The sequence below is a fragment of the Argiope bruennichi genome, chromosome X1 (assembly GCF_947563725.1).
Source record: "Argiope bruennichi chromosome X1, qqArgBrue1.1, whole genome shotgun sequence".
NCBI classification, from domain to species: domain Eukaryota; kingdom Metazoa; phylum Arthropoda; class Arachnida; order Araneae; family Araneidae; genus Argiope; species Argiope bruennichi.
Genome location: NC_079162.1, coordinates 57,438,864 through 57,454,139, shown reverse-complemented (window position 1 = coordinate 57,454,139; position 15,276 = coordinate 57,438,864). Strand labels below are relative to the sequence as shown.

The window sequence follows — 15,276 nt, the reverse complement described above, 5'->3', positions numbered from 1 at the left end:
CAAAATTCATATTAAACAGTTTATAAAACAATCTGAAATATCATTTTTACTCCTTTTTTTCGTATGATATGGACTAAAAACTATCTAAGCGGGCCATGTATTTATTGTATGCACAAATGACAGCTGGGCAGTGTAAAAAACACTTTTGCTTTCAATCAAATTATATCTCAAAATGAACTAGAAAGCATAATGGACACAACCTATAGCGATGATAGTGAAGATGTGTTGGATATTCAAAGTCATAGCAATAGGGCTGATTCAAACTACATGCCAAATCAAGATAGGGATGACATTTCTAATGATGATTCAGATTCATTACCATCTGAATTAGCATTAGAAATGTCATCCCTATCTTGATTTGGTATTAGACATTCTATTATCACTTTCAAAATCCAGCACATCTTCACTATCATCTCTACAGATTGTACTCATTATGTTCTCTAGTTCCATTTGAGATATTCTTTTTTTTCTCGCCATTTTCTAAAAAAAATCCAATTTGCTTTGAAAAACTCGCTATTCCTTTCTTTATAAAACAACGGAAAAAGATCTTTAAAATAGCAAATACCAGTAGAAACAATTGATGAAATCATCAAGGACGTAAGTTTCCTTTCCAATACTAAAAATTTCATAAATGTCAACAGGTGTAACAGGAATTGAATAATTAATACAGACTTAACAAGATCTAGGCTGCAATCTACCCATGGAAAATGGAAAGAATGATTAAATATATCATAAGAGACCGGATAATAATCTGATGCAGCCTGTACCAGTAAACAAAATGTTTGCTGTTCCTTAATAACACGGAAAATTAAGTATCGAATTTAGACAATATGCAGTGAAGGGTTCATTAGATTTCATTCAATTCAGAAAGTATATCTTAAAACTTATAAGGATCTTGTTCAAATTCATATGTGGCTTTATTTTTTAAAAAATGATTAATTTATTATTTTTTTAAAAAATGATTAATTTATTATTTTTTTTAAAAATGATTAATTTATTATTTTTTTTTAAAAATGATTAATTTATTATTTTTTTTAAAAATGATTAATTTATTATTTTTTTAAAAATGATCAATTTATTATTTTTTAAAAAAAATGATTAATTTATTATTTTTTAAAAAATGATTAATTTATTATTTTTTTAAAAAATGATTAATTTATTATTTTTTTAAAAAATGATTAATTTATTATTTTTTTTAAAAAATGATCTAGGTAATCACAGATATGGAAAACAGTTTCAATCTCAAAGATTAGAAAATGCTTTCCTTTCATAGTTCCATAATAACCTTTCCCAAAAGAATGAAACTTTTTTTTTAATTCTGAAATTTAATCATTACTTGCTAAAATACAGCAGGATACTGTTATTCCTATTAGATAAGACACTGTACAATATCTCCAGGATTATTTGATGCTATGAATGTACAGACAATATCATGAAGATATCGCAACAATGTTGAGCATTTTGTACTAATAGGGATTGGAAATTTTAAAGCCACTACATATTTTAATATATCGATAGCCATTCAGGATTTTTTTTTATTAATGATTTTATAAAAAGTTATTTTCTTTCAAAATGACACTTTCCAGGGGATTATACGATAAACTTCGACAGCTTAAATAAAAACGTTTAAATAAACTTTTTCCTTAAGGATCGTCTTAATGTCTTAGTTCACTGTTGAATAGCAAGGAACTTCTTTAAAAGGCATTTTAATAATATGCGCTTTAGTAATTTGAGATTTTTTTTTATTTTTTTACATTTCTTAATATTTCAAGTAGAAAAAAATATATGAATATTACTTCTAGTTCTACTTTGCTTCTTTGTACCTTCCAACAACCCTCACTCCATCGAGTATACGTTGACCCCCTTACCACCAATAACTAAGAATTCTATACAGAATGCAAGTATCCATATCTTCCAAGTTAATTTTGTAATTTGATAGATTTCCTCATAGTTTTTCTAATACTGTTCTCTGATGGGGTGCATTCAATGCAAATCAAGAAGAACCGTTACTGTTATATTGCTTCATTACATACAATCGCACATGGACATTAAAAATAATTCTAAATTAATATTATAAAATGTCATTATAAACTTCAAAATAAATAGATGGGAATCTATATAGAATATTGCTAGATTAACTAAATAAATGACGTGCGCAAGAATAAAGACAGTCGAAATCTCTAGATTCTATGAATTTGATGTATTATTTATAACGGATTTTTTAAATATAAAATACCAGAAATATTGAGTCTACTTACAATAGGTTAAATGAAAAAGATAAAGTTTCAAGTACATATTAAAGCAGGAACAAATTTCAATAAAATCTGAGTAGAAGAAAATACCTCTGAATACTTTAGAAATTATAAAACATTCATTTTGCAATGGACGTGAAGAATATAATTTTAACAAAAAAAAGTTTGAATCTCAAGTAATGCTTCAGCAATACAACCTTCAAAATATTTTAGTGCTGTAAAATTAAGGGGAAGACTCAAAATACTAACTTTCGCACACAATAAATAAATATATGTGTCTTTTCAGGAGAAAATATTTTCTGAAGAAATGAGCTGAAATTTGTGTTTCTTTAATTTTATCTTATTTTTTTGTATTAAATATTGGTCACCTTCAGCAGTCAGCTGAGTCGTGCATCGTATTATTTGTATTAAATTAATTATACAATCAACTTTAAATTCCTAACTTACTGTAACCCAAGTTCAAAGAATTATTACAAAAGACCAAGAAATGAATTAGTTACACACATCATGAAAAAAAAATCATTGGTATTTGAACTAAATTTTTTGTGCAGAATAAAACATGTTAAAAATTATATTCAAGAGCGATTATTTTTTGGTTATGCATAAAACGAATTTAAATTATAATTACATAACTTATTTAGGTAAAGTTAATGTTATCTCTACTACTAAAAAAATTAAAGTGTGTGCATTATATCACTCGATAGGATATACTTCTAGACCATAAGTTCCAAACGGGTGCTGTGTCTCTCCCAATTAAGAGCGGAATCTATCCATAAGGGCAGCAATGAATCTAGACTCAAAAATATTTTAATAGTTGGTATGATCAACCGTTAGAGAAGACGGGCGTCGAAATGTTTCTCTTTTCTTCGTAAAGGGTACTGTGGTGAAAGCTTATAAGCCAGTTAACAGCTACGAAACACAGGCAATTGCTTTTGTATTGTGGTCTTGTTACTCGGTTGCGAACCACAAAGTCCCAGGTTCTATCCTCGCTCATAACTATTCGCTACAATACGGTGGTCCAGTAAAGGATAAAGACTCCGAACTGGACAAAGAGTTACCAAATTTGATACAAATATACATGGGGAGATGAAAATGTGATTTTTAGAATTATTTTTTGGAATTTTAATTAATTAAAAATTAAATGAAAGTTTGACGTTTATCTTCCAAATTTACTGATAGACAAAAATATGAATTTTACACAATCTTTAAATTCAAAAAATTACCTTTTCAGTGATACCAGTTTGTTAGTCTATTTTTAAGTATTTAAGTAGTATTAAGCATTTATATAATTATTAGTCTATTTTTAAATTAATTTTTAAAAATATTTTTAAACTTATTTTATAACAATATATTTCACTGTTGTAAGAAACTTTGTTACTAATATTTCATCCCGGATTTTTCTTTCATTGTTAATGATGAAGGTATGAAAATGCGTTTTATTTTTCCATGGCGAGTACGTTTCTGTTTTAAATATGCTTTTAAAAGATTTTGAAATTTTCTTATTTTTATAATTAAGTTTAACTTTAAAAGAAAGCAATGGTGAAAATTTTTTTACTCTGTGCCTATTTTTAAATAGCTTTTGAAAAAAATTTAGTTGCAGTTTAATGTGCTTCAAATTAAATTTTAAAGAGTAGGCAAGATGATGGAAAATTAGGGATATGTATAGCACAGTAAATAGAACGATGTAAGACTTCTAAAATAACACATGTTATATGTCTACCAAAATTTGAAATTTAAAAATAATATGCTGTAAAAATCATTAATAAAAAGCAACATAAAATATTTAATTGAAAATTTTAGCCATCATATTCTCCCAGCCAACTAACTGGTCGTCAAAGGCCGCTAATTATAAATCAGTCACAGAATCACTAGTGAAGATTATCTGGATGTAAGGGGAAACTCAAAAGCATGACTCAAAACTTAATCTATCAAAATACCGTGGTTGATCTATCTAAAAAGTATATTTAGTTGAAGAAAGGAAGAAAAATATTGGATTAAGAAAACTAGTGAAACCTTGAAAATTGACAGCATTTTATTACAACAAAAGAAAGTTTTATATCGCAAGATTTGAAACAGATTCTGCACTCAATAAAAAAAAATCAACATTAGAATTACTGATTTGATGGAACAATGGAATTGGTTTAATTTTCATTACAACATTGCAAAGTATTGTCAAAAATTACGTATAAAACAACTTTTTAAAAATTGCCAAATTTAAAATAAAAATAACATGACAACTAAAATGGTATTTAAAACAACTAATGAGCATTTAATGGGTCCTGGTACTAAAAACTTTAAAAGTTGCAGCCTTGCACAGCGCGCATATTCAAGATTTTAGTATCAAACAAGCTTCATTATTAAGCATATGACAAATTTACTAAACTTTATAAAGTTGTCTGTACCTCATCCTTCAATCAGTTGCACAATGAAAGGACATTCTTTCAAAGCTGACAATCATTATGAAAAAATTAAGAAATTCATCATCTGAGGAGAGCTTTGAATTAAATTAAATGGAGATTAGAAGATTTCGATACAGTAATAATTATAGATTCGCACTATCATCTAGAGAACTAAAATGCTTGTTGACTTGTACTTAAAGCAGTAAACCACATGTAATGTATTTCTGTATTTTTGAGCTGTTGATCTTCAACAATAAGAAGCATCCTTTAAAAATATTGAAATCGGTTGATAGTTTGCACTTTATTTTATGCTTGGTTAAAAAATTCTATTAATAATATAGTTCCAAAATATCAGTGCGCCATAACCTATCAAATATCAATTTAAAATTCAGTATTAATTTGCATTTATACTGGATATCCCTTCCTCCTTTAAGTATGTGCAAGAGTAAGATATCTAACAGTTTTTATATTGGGAATAATGTTAATTTATATATATCATAGATTTGCAAATGTGGCCAAAAAGAAGACAAATCTGGAATTAACTCCAAATTTATTTTTCCCACGAGAGGGCATGATTTATACAAGGGATCAAAGACAGAACACATCTGTTCGCACCAGAGCGAAAGTTAAAAATTTTCCCCTTAGTGCTTTTATTAAGAGATTCTTTTAGGAATTTCTTTAACTCGTGTAGATTCCGGAAAGGGAATCTTAGGGAATTATGCCGTAGGCGTAAAGGATTTTTATCCCTTCTCTCCGAGAGCGTGAAAATTCAGACTGCAGTTTTTTAGAGCGCATGTTAGAATCTAAAAATACTTGGGATTTGAATAAGGAAATTAAAGAATATTTTAGAATAAAGTAATTTGGATTAATTTAAGATAAAAAGTAGGATTTAAATTATAAGATATCATTGATATGTTATATTGGGTGTATGCATACCCCCCCCGTTGCCACCAAACTTGATTTTCAGTTCCAGTCCGCCACTAACTATATATTTTGGATTGTATTATTTATCCATTTCGGTCATAAAACTATCAATAAATCATCTTGTTTACAAGGTTATTTTGTTTGGTTGTTTGGTCTTATCTGGTTTGGTAAATTATCTTGTTACAATTATTTTGTTTGGTTGCGTTACTGATAAGAATCAGTTCTAGAAAAATTACAACATTTTAAACGTTACCTAAAATTGCCAGATTTCACTGTTTAATGATGATAATACAATTAAACATGATGTTCAATACAATTTTGAAAAGTTAATGACATGTTTTTAATACAATTTAATGCGTTTTAATATAATCTTAATCCATTCCACTTTGTGTTTTTTTATGAAAGATTAATTTTTTCAATGAATTTATTCAAAAATTAGTGATAAAAATTAAGGATGAATGATATTTCGTCTCATATAAATACTTTACCTATTTAGAAACAATTATCGTTTCTTCTACATTTTGGATAGTAAATTCATTACTTTACATAAATATAAAGATTTTAATTAATCGAAAGTGTTTTGGTTTCGTCAGTTTTTGCCTTATTTCTTCTTGATTCATTTAATTCAATAAGTTTGAACATTGTAAAATATGTTATTTAAATAAAATGTTATTTGAATAAACATTTTATTTAAATAAAAGCTTTAAAAAAGCTTTTTCTTAAATCTGAACTATGATTAAATGAAATTAGTGGTATTGGGATGATTTGTAAGGAGAGGATAGTTGCAAAAGGAATAATCTTGAAATGCCATAAGTAGTTGCAAAAACTTTCAAGTATGGATGTTACGTTTCCGTGAGATGGCGTTTAAGGTCAGTTTCAAAAAAGCAGTTTCCAGAATAGAAGTGCTATTACAAATTTAAACCTTTCTGATTATCATCTAGATTTAATTTCATTGCTGTTACATTTTTTTAAAATTTGTACTCTAATAAGGATAAATTATTTGTTCATTATATAAATCATCATTTTGTACATGAAATGTTGCAAGTACACAGGGCATAAAAAGAGAGCCTACTGATACAGAAGTATATTAATATTTCGCTACCTGATTATTTGCTACTACGAAAATCTGTAAGAGATGTTAGCTGAACTCAAATTTAATTTTCTTCTAGATGTTCTATAAAACGATAACCGAAATCTATTACTAAAAAATGAAACAGAAAAAAATTTATACGTTAATAGCCGTAGTATATATTCTTCAGGAATTTTGATTTTTTTAAAGATCGTTCTTATAATCAAAATAAATCGTTGCAACTCTTGAAGAATGAAGCTCTGGTAATGCACTCTTCAATATACACTTTTACTGTACGCTTTTACTCAAACTATGGTTTTTCCCCACAAGGCTTACAAAACAAGAGACTTGATGAATTTACGCTGAATTTAATCACTCGCTTTCCTTATTTGAAACAATGCAATTATTTCCAAATTCAGAATTCAGGACTTTATTAAACTTTCAGGGTCCCTGAGATAATGCAAATCTCGAGACTCCTTTTTCCTTCCAATTTTTAAAACCCAATGTTTTTTTATCGGTTTTAATTTAATTTTTATTCAGCAGTTTTAAGTGGTAAATTTTGACAAACTACAACCGCAAGTTCCTTTCTAAAAAATCTATTTCAATATTCAAATATAAAAAAAGTGCACAGCGAAAATTTAAAAGTAACATTAAACAAAATTTAAAAAAAACTTTCTTTAACACACTTTAAATGATTATATAAAAGAAAGGGCCTTTTTTTTTTAGAAATAAAAACCAAAATTTTATAACCATATTAGTAGTATAGTCTGCACGATTTCGCTTCACATCACATTAAAACACAACATGAAGTCATCTCAGCGGGGACAAAAACAGAGAGCCGATAAAACACCGCACGAAGAAAGCGGTGATTAAAACACCTAATTATGAGTCTGTGATTGAAGCATTATTAGCCCAATTGATTGCACCGCGGGAATCAATTTGAGTTAATAATGTTTTTTTTGGTTCCAAAGGTTGTCAGTTCTATTCCCGTTCAAAGAAATGTGGGGGCGAGAATTTAAAAAAAATAGGGCTGAGATAGAATAACAAATTTAATTGCTGCGGTGAACGTAAGGCGTAATTCATTTCTCCCAAGGCGAAAGTGGAAAGCTGAAACACACGCCGCCAGAGAGAAGACACGTGGGGGGGCGAAAGTGGAAAGCTGAAACACATCTCGCCAGAGAGAAGACACGTGTAGATAACACGCCATGGGGTTTCATTACACATGGAAGAGAAACAAGATTGAGCCTGGGATGAAAAAGTGGTTTGAAGCAGTGAAAGTGATTTGCATAATACTTTTCTCCAAACCAATGGGGGAATTCGGAAATATTATAAATAGATAGTTATTGGTGCAAAACTTCATTTGCTCAGAACGATCCAATCTGTTAAGAAATGAACAGACGGAACGTGACTCTGATTGTGTTAGTTTCTCTTGTGATCGTAGAATTAATTTTTATAATATCAAATCATATTCAGGCAATTGAAAATGAGGTAGAAATTAGCAATAGCACATGCTATCTTTCGACACATATAGGGAGAAAAGTATTTTATCATCGGTGTATAAAAGAGGGCGAAATCGTGCACGGTATTCGACGCTTCTTTAGCATCAATTCAACGTATTTGACACCAAGTATATTGGGGGTACAATTGACAGAAAAAGAATTTCAGAAAATGTGTAAACAATGATGAAACTGAAACATCCCTCGTGTCTGTTGTGTGTAGGAGCAAGCCAATCCGGAAAAACTACCCAAATTCGACAAATGATCGCTCATAAAGCTTACGATTATGAATTCAAAAACATTATTTGGTGTTATAAAGCGTTCCAAGAATGGTTCATGAAAGAAAAAGGAATCAAATTTGTAGAAGGCTTGCCCGAAAAGTTTGAAAGTGAATGTCTGTACATTTTTGATGATTTTCTTCATTCTTTAGATGAGAAAGTTTCACAATTATTCACTATTACAGCGCATCATTCTAGAATCAGTGTGATTTTGATTTTGCAAAATCTATTTCCTCGAAATAAAGTGATGCGAGACATAAGTTTGAATGCACAGTATATAATATTGTTTAAAAACAATCGTGATGTGGGACAGATTCAGTGCTTTGCTAGACAACTCTACGGAAACAAAGCAGCATCGTTTATGGATGCCTACAAAAAGAGCACGCAAGGTTATTTCAATTATTTGTTGGTGGATCTGCACCCGAGAACGGACGAAAAATATCGGTGTATAAAAGAGGGCTAAGAGAAAGCGTGTTTCCTGATACCGATGGAATTCATTGGATATATGTACCGATAAAATGAAGAATGTAAAGAAGCATTACCATTTATTGAAACTACTGCTCACTGCATCTCCAGCGCAAAAAAGAGCAATTATACGAACTGCTGACAAAAGTCAGTTACATCTTTTCTGCGAGATTTGCTTAAATATTCTAGAAGGCAACCTTGTGGTCGATGTTAAGAGACCGAGGAAATATAAAAAAGCCATTAGAAAAATCGGCAATAAAAAGTTATCGTTAAAACAAAAAAGAAAAGAAATAATTCAAATAGGTGGGGCTCTCCCTTTACTAATAGCGCCAGTGTTGACAGCATTAGCGGGCATTATTGGAAAAGCAATAGGGAATCGAATATAACATCTACTACAATGGCAAAGCGAATGGCAGTTGTTCCAGAAGAATTGACGACAACGTATTTTTCGAAAACAGCAGATGCAGGATTGCATGACATTGAAAGTCAAATAGAAAACCTCTTGCAAACATCAAGCTATTCAGATGATGCAAAAGCTAAACTGTTAAGTCAATTGATTCTTAAATACCGGCATATTGTGAGTGAACCTAAGCCTCCAGTACGGGTGACAATTGAAGAGGAAATTCCGAAAGAAAAATCACTAGAATTATCGGAAAGAAATGCATCGGAAGATCCTATTGTACGCGATATCATTCTTTCTGTGCCTGCAAATTTCCAGAAATTTATTCCGCCGATAGTAGAGAAATTGAAAACGCGTAGCTATTCCTGGAATGAATCGGGGGAATTGATGACTGATAAACAGCCTGTTAAGTACTCAAATGTGATTGACTTATTTTCATATTTGATGAGGAATGTTAAAAAGAGTCTCGAACCTCATGGTTTCTCAGTGTTCTGGAAAGCCATCAACGAGATAAAAATCCCCTCTCGGTGGATAGGGAATCAGAAATTAGTGCAAAACCTAGAGGGTGATACAAGCGTATGCGAAAGTCATAACGACGATACGCTAGAATGGCTGGACACGCCTCGGGTAAAAAAGAAGAACGCGAAAAGGAAATGGAAAGAGTATTAAAAGCGGCATATGACTTTGCAAACCCTGCATCATTTGGTGGAATAAAAAAACTATCAAAAGCCACAAAAGTACCATATAAAAAAACAAAACAGTTTTTATCATCACAAGACCCGTATTCCCTTCATAAAGGCGTTCGATACAAATTTCCTCGAAGAGCAACGCTTTCATATGGGATAAATGAGTTATGGCAGTGTGATCTTGTGGACTTAAAACATTTGAGAAAGCATAACAACGAGTTTCGGTACTTACTCACCATAATCGACGTATTTTCAAAATACGCGAGAGTGTTCCTCTGAAGCAGAAGAATGCAGAAGCCGTAAAAGATGCATTTGAAAACTTGTTTCAACAGGTAAAACCTAAAAACATTCAAACTGATAAAGGCAGTGAATTTTACAATTATCAAGTGAAATCTTTATTTCAGAGGCATAGTATCAATCACTATTCTGCCGAAGGCGACCATAAGGCTAGCGTCATTGAGAGGTTTAACAGAACATTAAAAAACAAAATGTTTAGAGTGTTCACATACAGAAATTCTTATAAGTATGTGGATATCTTACATTTGCTTGTAAAAGCGTATAATGACGCTGAGCATCGCACTATTGGTATGGCACCCTCAAAAGTGACGCCAGAATTAGAACCTCAAATTTTCAAAAAAGTATATGGTTTTATCGGAAAGAACGCGAAATTGATTCTAAATAAGGGAGATTTAGTTAGAATATCTAAAGCGAACAAAACTTTTCGACGAGGATATTTACCAGGATGGAGTGATGAGGCCTTTAGAGTATCCAAAGTATATTCCTCTCATCCAACTACATTTGAGCTGCAAGACCTGAAATCAGAAGCTATAAAAGGACGATTCTATGCAGAGGAACCCCAGAAAATCTCTAAACGCTCTGATGATTACTGGCGCATAGAAAAAGTGCTCAAAACAAAAGGCAGAGGCAGGAATAAAGAGTACTACGTAAAGTGGCAGGGCTTCGATGCGCGCTTCAATTCGTGGGTTAAGAAAGCATGGATGAAGTAAATGATTTTTACATCACTTTACCTAGCAATTCCAGCACTCAATTTTTTCCAAAAAATACGCAAGCATCATTCAGGACGAAACTAGCTCGCCCAATAATATTGATAGGCGCATGGGAAGTTGGTTTATCAGAGATATTTATTCCGCGAACCTGGTTCAACATCGGCAACCACAATAATAAATATTCCATAACATATGAAGAAACAAAAATTGTCGAAAAGGATTATGTAGAATATGATATCAGAGTGAAAATAGAACAAGGAACAGCAGAAGAAGATGTTATCGAGAGAATTAATCAAAGTATAGAAGAGCAATGTGGACACTATGTCACCTTTGCATTAGATCGCAAGAACATTAATGTTCATATTGCCCCCAATTACGAGTTACATTTAACAGCAACGAATGCCCCTAGGTTATTAACCATGCTTAATTTACCTAGAGAAGATAGAATTATAAAAGCATCGGAGAGTTTTGTTTTCCGAAAACCATCAAAGACGAACAAGGACAATTTCTTGAAAATTATTGCAAGAAATCTAAAAAGACATTTTATAATACGCACCACTCGGTTTAATCACAAATATACCGATATGGAAAACATGCCCCATGAACAGTTTCAGCATATAAACTTTATGCAGACAGGGATCGGAGGAGCGGCAGATTTTATATTTGACTTTAAAGAAAATAAAGTCGAAATAACAGTCCAAAAGAACGTCGAACTCGAATTCAGATTATTATATGCACCTATTTTTATGCGTATGCTAAGTTTGACAAAGGATATTGTGCTAACGGGGAAATCAATGCATGTGTTGCAAAAAGTCGATAGACCTCCATTGAACGAATATTTTCGCGTAAGCATTACAGATAAACCGACGGTTCCGGAGAAAGTGAGAAAAACAGAGCATTTGGAACTAGAAGTTGGATTTTATAAGAATGCAAAGCAGTTGTTCAGTTCTTTTAAACATCTAGCCTTTAATCTGTTAGCAAATAATAAAGTGAAAGTTCATATACCCGATACATCTACTATAACCCTACAGAATGGGCTCCAAAATTTACTAGGGTTTAAAAATTCAACACTATACGGTGGCACTCATATCTCGGATTATCCACTGGAATTAGACGGAGGAATCACAGAAATTTATGTCTATACAGATATTATAGAATCTCATTTCGTAGGGGATACTATTGCACCTTTACTCCGCATCATTCCTGTGATGTCAACCAAACAAGACCAAATTGTTATTAATTATCAAAGGCCTCTGTATTTTCCTCTGCGTCAAAATTATATCGACTGTATTGAAGTCGAATTAAAAAGCAGTTCGGGAGACGGTATTATTTTTACGAGCTGAAAATCACTCTTGGTTCTTTCTTTCCGACGAAGAACAGTATAAAACTATAACTGATTATGCGCGACATCATTTCGGTTCTGACTGCGTAAGAGAAAGATGCATTTGGACCACAGAGCTTGTCAGGACTATTACTGTTCGCAGTTGCAGAACGGCGGTTCATATTTTCAAGGAGTCAGCCATCAAAGAGGATATGGAATGTTTTCAAATTTATTCCGAATTATTACTCCCATTGCAATGAGAGCAGGGAAATATTTAGGAAAACATATTCTGAGTACCGGTTCAAAAGTAATGTCAGATGTTGTGTCGGGAACATCACTGAAAGATTCGGCGAGAACGAGATTGAAAGAAACTTCAAAAAAGATAAAAGATGACATTCTCCATAAACTTCAAAGTGGTTCGGGTATAAAAAGAAAGAAATCTTATAATAAGAATCATTTGCCGCGTGCCAAGCGAGGCCGAAAGAAATCCGAAACGGCAGCAGACATATTCTCGTAAAATGGATTCGAGAGCGTGCGCCTGCGTATCTAATGCCTATGATTTGTTTACCGTTAATCCTGTACAATTGTCAACCGACGAAAGTTCGTTTACCGAAATTTTTCCTGTTGCATCTCTGAGTGATAAAACACCAATTGAATTTTTTTGCTCTGGCGTCGGTGACAGTTACCTAGATTTAGCTCATACACTTCTTCATTTACAAGTGAAAATTACGAAAAAAAGTGGATCAAATATTGCAGCTCCTGACCAAGTCGCTCCGATCAATTACCTGCTGAATACTTTATTTTCGGAATGCTCTGTGACATTAAATGATAAGCAAGTGTCCTCGCAAGCGAATTATGCATACAGATGTATGTTTGATGTCTTGCTGTCCCCAAAAGCCGTTCAGGAATCGTTATTAACAGCGGGTCTTTTCTTCAGGGACACCCCAGGCAAAATGGACTCAATTGACATTTTGGTAGGAGGGGAGAGCTTCAAAACTAGATCTAACATTTGCAAAGATAGTAAACTAATAGACATGATAGGAGCGCTACATTTCGATCTAGGCAATCAAAGTAAATTTCTAATCAATTCTGTGAATCTTCGAATTAAATTAGAAAGAAATAAAGATGTCTTCACTCTTATGTCAGCTACGCAAGATTTTAAAATAGTTATACAACATGCGTCCTTATTTGTCAGGAAAGTGAAGGTCGCTCCTTCAATTTTAATAGCGCACGAGACCGCACTTTCTAGAGGTGCTATTAAGATGCCCATTCGCAGAACAGAAGTAAAATCATTCGCGCTTTCTTCAGGAATGCAATCTATAACTATTCCTAACGCATTCATTGGACAGGTACCAACGCGACTAATCATGGGTATGGTATCTAATACTGCATATAACGGTGATTTTTCAAAAAATCCATTCAATTTTAAGCATTATGATTTATCTTACCTCTGCATATTAGACGGAAATCGCATGATTCCATCAAAACTCTATCAACGGAAATTCGATACCTCTAACAGTTACAGCAGATGTTATATGAGCCTCTTTACTGACTTAGGCCGATATCATAAAGATCAAGATATTAATATTAGTTATAGCGAATATAAGGACGGATATACGTTGTTTGCTATAGATTTAACGCCAGATCTCAGTGCAGACGGAATTCATGATTCGATCTTGCGAAATTCAAATCTGGCTTTGGATATTCGTTTTAGTAAGGCGCTGACAGAAACAGTTAATTTAATAGCGTATGCGGAGTACCGAAATGTTATAGAGATTGACAAAAGTCGCAACGTTTTGACTGATTTTTAAAATGGATTCCCAAAGTCTATGTAATCTTGCATGTAGCGATTCCATTCTTCGATCGAAATTTGGAGGTGTATATGCTTCTGATGAATTGCCTAATACACTAAATGGCTATTCCTGTTTTATTGTAAACTTAGATCCTAAAACAAAACCCGGAAGTCATTGGGTTGCGATAGCCTTTAGAGAAAACACTTGTTTTTACTTTTGTAGTTTCGCTTCAATTCCAAAAACGCCTAAGATTTTACGCTTCATCAAACAAAATTCTCAGAATCTGGTGCGGAACAAATGCCGCTACCAAAGCGTTGCATCGTTTACCTGCGGTCATTTTTGTCTACATTTCTTGTACAAATTTGCGAGAAAGCAGACTTTATCACCACTAGATTCGAATAACGTTGCGTTTAACGAAAAATTTATTAAAAGATTTGTAGCAACCAATTTTCGTCTACAAAAGTGTTGTTTTACGCCATACTCTAATCAAACGTGCCACACCTATGAATACCGACATAAACGTGTTTGAGCACGTTTCAACATCCCCCTCCCCCTCTCATAATCATCTTTTGTATTCTAATTGCAACATGTGTGGGGGTCGCTGCTGATGCAGAATGTATAAAAAGGGCCAACACAAACTGTAGAACTCTCATTACTGCTTTCAGTTATAGACCAAAAAGCAGTGAATCCTGAACCTAGATACGGTTTCATGTACCTAAAGCGTACTAGCACTTCCAACGCTTATGTAATCCATTGTTTCACCGATTCTCTGCACGAAAATATGATCTCCTGTGTAGAAGCTGCCACTTCCTGTTCAATGAACACAGTGGATTCCGAGTGCAAAATGAAAATAGCCTATTTTAAGATTTTGAACAATTCTGAAATTGTGCGTGAGCTGCACAATCCTGCAGTCTACAAACAAGTATTTGATTGTACAGCATAATATGGAACTGGCATCGTCACATCACGACTCAAATACAGTAACTAAATGTGCAAAATGAATATTCTGTAACAAAGTGTATATCATGTTGACAATGTAAAAGACAACTTCCATATTGTATTGTAAGCAAGAAAACTGATTGTAACACTCTGCGTAAAAATATTGTTCTGTAACAATGAGAATGCAATGTCCACGAATTGTTACAATGATAACTTTCATGTATTGTAAGCATAAAAATGATTGTAA

The 15,276-nt window shown here is 32.4% G+C and overlaps 1 long non-coding RNA gene across 1 annotated transcript in view; it reads right to left on the bottom strand.

The window, feature by feature from the left end:
* Positions 1-15,276, bottom strand: part of LOC129958163 (uncharacterized) — a 47,503-nt gene that overhangs the window by 22,036 nt on the left and 10,191 nt on the right. The window lies entirely within an intron of this gene.